Genomic DNA, 4,936 nt, shown 5'->3' with positions numbered 1-4,936 from the left:
TATTAGCTTTTCCATTATAATGTGAATTGATCACAAAACACACAACTGCAACAATTTTTAAAGCCAAGAATTTGTGACTAGTTTGAATTTATTGTGAATTTTAAGTCATCCAAAAAAACATTTGAATTTTGGAATACAGGGTCAGGTACATTCAAACATCTTAACTAATATCTCTTAACAAGTTGCAGAGAATCCACTTTTCATATTTTTGCCAATGAGGTTTTGGTAAATTACCAGTCCAAATTAGGGCAGAGGTTTGATAGTGTCTACAAAAAGCATTTGACCAATCTGCATTTCACAAATCTGCATTTCACAAAATATATGGTTGAGTTTGTATAAAGCGACCAGAACTGTTTTTGCTCAACTTTTAAAAGAGTTTCAGCTGCACATTTAAAAAAAGAAAGAAGAAAAAAAAAAACGGTGCATGGAAGCTGAGAAATTTGCATTTATTAAAGCAACATGCTGGGAACCAGCACATTTCTCCAGCTGAGAGTGACATGCTAACTGGGACTGCTACTCACTTGGGGCCATTATTGGATCAGCAAACATTAATAGGAATCTAAGATAAGTATTTGCGCTTCACCAGATTCTCCACTTCAACTCGACCACACATGACACAGAGAGATGTAGTTTGTATTTATGTCTGGTCACACTACAGAAACAGAACTGAGCTACGGAGCAAACAGTGATTACCTGGCAGAGCACTCAAATGCAAATAAATCAAGCGAGATAAATGTGTGTAAGCTGACAGAACATGTTAAATATCATTTCAAATGTGGAGAGAAGACAAGGGGCAAAAACAGAAATTACCAGGGGAGTATCTGATGCTGAACGTTCAGTTAATGATGTAGGTGTGTGAAACGTATGATAATACTCACATTTCATTGACCTTTCACATGTTGCTGCATTTATAAAGCATTTACCAGCCTGTCCTTCCTCATCCCCTATCAACAATAACAATAAGAAAAGAATCGAGAGTCATGCAAACTAAAGCACAAAAAATAATTACACTTCCTTAAAATAATAATTTGTCGCACTAGATGGGGCTGAAATGAAATGGAAACCATGTTTTCAGTGTAATGATGATTAAAAATGACATTTATGGGTTAACACTTCACTTCTGCTTGAAAGAGCATTTTAAGTGATGTGGAAGTATAACAAATCATCCTAATAAATTGCCAGTCTTGGTTGTTAAGCATTAGGAAAAAGTCAAAGTACAACTCAGACCAATGCACAACAAAGACAATACGAAGTGCATAATTTGTATGACAAAGGAAAGTGAAAAAACTTCTTTTGAAGTAAAAATCACAGTTTTCACAGTAATAAAAAATCTTAGTGGTTTGTTCATTTATATTAACAATTACTAGGACCGGAAATATAAAAAAATACATAAAAAAAACATAAAAATCCCAACATCCACAATAATAGCAAAAGTAGAAACATGAAGATGAATAGCAATATCCTGAAATCACATCTTAACCGTGTTCGAGATATAGGAATGTTTGTATAGAGAGGTCACTGCTGAAATCCCTTTTATTTTATATCTAAAAGATGGTGATATAAATAAAAATGCAGGATTTCCATAAATACTTAAGGAAGTCTATTTTTAATTTTGTGTCATCTTGTACTTTTAAGAGTTTTTTCACTTAACTAAAAATTCTAAAGATTTTTGGTTTTGGTAGCAGGTAAAATGTAATTGCTACAAAGAACAAAAGTATTGGCCTTTTACACTGTTTAGTTATTTTTTATGCTGTACACTTAGCTTCAACAAATTCATATAGAGTTGAATTAACATATCTTTGTTTCAAAACATGTGAGAGTTTATTTTTGGAGCTTTATTAAAATCTTCCCACCAGTTTAAATGTTATATTACATCATAGACTGTCTGTATTCATTTTAAATAGAATGTAGAGTAAATCTAACAAAGCACAGCAAATATATAATGACAGTGGATGAGAGGCACTGACACACACAAAGCCTAAGCAAAAATTAGAAAGCTATTTGGGGAAAAAAATGGAAAAAAAACTATTTTGATTAAATAAATAAATAAATAAATCAGTCTAATAATTGCCACAATGGATAAAATATTGGAATGTCATCTGATTCCAACAATTTTAATGACTGAGATTATACATGATCTGAGAAAGTAAAGCATATTGTATAATGAATAAAACTGTTATTCTCTCAATGTTGGTTCTGTATTTAGTAGATTAGGGATTTTTTTGGGTTATATTTACACATAGCTTAATATTTAAAGATAGATATTTATTCAACAACAAATTTGTTTTATTGCACTGTGGAACTGTAATCTGACCAAGACGTTTGTTTCCTGTTTGAAGTAAGTTAGTTTTACATGCTTTAAACGTGTAAATGTGGCCCAATAAATCCATCCTAATTATTTTTTCATTGTTTGCACAAATGAAAGTGCTTATTAATTTAAATAACTAATAATTTAAAAAAAAACACGATTACCAGTTATTAGTTACAGAAAGTGTAGGAATGAATTACATGCTTTTATTTTGAAAGTACGTTTTACTGATATGACGTGCCCTAAAACAAACCAACCAAAACACAACGTCATCGAAAAAGCACGTGTGGACCTTCCGCTTCCCGTACTTTGCTCCTGTCACAGCTCCGCCATTGTTTGACATTTCTCGTTGCTAACAGAGATGTTACCTAGTAACTCGGCGAAGTGGAGAAATAGAAACTTCACAGTAAAACATGCGTTCGTAGGAACCCTGTCACAAGCTCAGAGGGCATGAGAGAGGACACGCTCCTCAGAGAGGTACTTCTTTTTTTCTCTTCGCTTTCTTATGTCACTTCCTTGGCGCTACCGTTGAGTTTGAATACATAAATGCATGCATAAGTTTTCTTTATGGCGTTTTGTAACCACGAATTGTCTTTAAACTACTTTTTTATTGTTTTTATATAACTTTTAGGTTAATTAAGTAGAGTTGCTGTTATGCATCTCTGTCGTAGTAAGTTGCAGGTCCTGTTTTAGAATAAATATCAGAGTACAGCATCTGCTAAGTTTTGAGAGCATACTTTTGCATAATAAATTAAAGCTAGGAGAGAAAGTTGTGTTGTTGAAGGCTACAAACTAAATGTTGCAGGTGTTCAGAAAGTAGGAATATACGTAGATGGCATATTAGTCGAGCAAGTTTGATGGGAAACTAGTTGTTTCCTACTTTTATTTTCTTTGAAGGCTTTATTTTTGCTTTTAGCAAATTTCACAGACTTGAGACTCCCTCTAAAAATGCTTAGAGCCGCCTATTTTAATAGTTCGTGGACCAAATGTATCTTAATATGCATTAATACGCACAGTGGAAACTGTCATACTACAACAGAAAGTAATATTTACAGTCTTCTTCATTTCTACTCTTGGGGTTACAGCCAATCTAAATAAGATGTCATTTTCCTTGACACTGATTGGAAAATAACATTTATTTACCCTTAATTGGCTGCTTTACAAATGTTGGCCAATACCATGTCGAGTAGCATAGGTATTTCAGTTTACAAAGCTGCATATTCTTGCAAATATTTCAGATATGTGCTGCAAAAAAAATCTATGAAAAAGCAGGTTTTCTGCGAATAATTGAGGCGGGTGTCTGCGTTATTAGCAACATATTTCTGTTTTAGAAAGTGACGACTTTACCTCTTCTTAGTGCAAAACTTTCTAAAATTACCTCGTGGAAGAATGGTGCTACACTTGCCTTATTTTGACTAATCCTGGAAGAAATGGCATGAGAGTGGTGTGGAGGTCAACATTCTAGCAGGAGAATAACCCTGAATATACCAGAAGAACAGGAATTTAGAGTTTAGCTCAAAGCATATTCATTTTGACACATTGGCCCTATAAGAGTACAGACCTAAATTCCATGGGTTTTCAAATCCAGACCTTAAGGTCTGGTGTCCTGCAACTTTTAGCTGTTGAATTTTGACATTAGAGTATAGAAGATGTCCAGGCCTACTTTTAGAGTCTGAATCAATGTCGGCATTCAGCCAAAATCATTAATAATAAACATACGGCTTAAGATGGAGCTCAGGGACTAATGCTCTCTTCCTCAGTCATGTCTTTTCTACAGCTATACTGAATACCCAGCCTGACTGTATAGGACTACAGCAATGGAAAATTGCTTGTTTGAGGTATCTCTTCTGTGAGCTTTATTACTTTATGGGATTTGTTCTGCCAGTAAAATAGAAATGTATTAAAATATTTTAATTATTTTCCAGTAAACAAACGGATTGCTTTTTTTTTTTAGTGAAACAAATTATCAAGTTTTTTTGTTATAACAGTAGTATTGGCACATGAATAGTTAACTTAAAGAATCATATGTCGACAAGATTTGTGCAACATGGTTTACTTCAATCTGGAAAGACTCAGACGGAGAAAAAGAAAAAAACTATTAAAAGATTTAATGACAGGAATGAATAACAATTCTTTGGCACTCGGGCCCCGGCAGCTGATTTAAGCTGAGATTTGCTGTGAACTCGGATGAACATCCCGGAAGCTGATTAGGGATGCTCTCCCCCAAAAAGGGGCTGGGGCCGAGGCCCGAGGGAAAATGAGACCTAGAACTTGTGAGCTGACTTAAGAATGCAGAGAAGAAAGTAAGGAACAGGTGATCAGCCAACTAGATAACTAGAAAGGTGAGATGGTGGGACATGGGCCAGCTGCAGGGACAGAGAAACGTTGGGACATGGGCCATCTGTAGGAGCAGAGAAACGCTGGGAGATGGGCCAGCTATAGGAGCAGAGAAACATTGGCAGATGGGTTAGCTACAGGGTAGAGAAACGCTGGGACATGGGCCAGCTATAGGAACAGAGAAAGGCTGGGACATGGGCCAGCTATAGGAGCAGAGAAACATTGGGAGATGGGTTAGCTACAGGGTAGAGAAACGCTGGGACATGGGCCAGCTATAGGAACAGAGAAAGG

General features: G+C 35.3%; 1 protein-coding gene across 1 annotated transcript in view; it reads left to right on the top strand.

Annotated features, from left to right (window-relative positions):
* The first annotated feature begins 2,592 nt into the window (after positions 1–2,592).
* The window catches only part of enox2 (ecto-NOX disulfide-thiol exchanger 2), a 194,778-nt gene continuing 192,434 nt past the window's right edge, over positions 2,593–4,936 (top strand). Inside the window, exon 1 of the mRNA XM_007571927.2 lies at positions 2,593–2,785. The gene's annotated coding sequence lies outside the window, so the exon portion shown is untranslated. The remainder of the gene's footprint in view (positions 2,786–4,936) is intronic.

The sequence above is a fragment of the Poecilia formosa genome, unplaced genomic scaffold (genome assembly GCF_000485575.1).
Source record: "Poecilia formosa unplaced genomic scaffold, Poecilia_formosa-5.1.2 Scaffold290, whole genome shotgun sequence".
NCBI classification, from domain to species: domain Eukaryota; kingdom Metazoa; phylum Chordata; class Actinopteri; order Cyprinodontiformes; family Poeciliidae; genus Poecilia; species Poecilia formosa.
The sequence above is the reverse complement of the archived record's forward strand: the minus strand, read 5'-3'. Positions and strand labels throughout refer to the sequence as shown.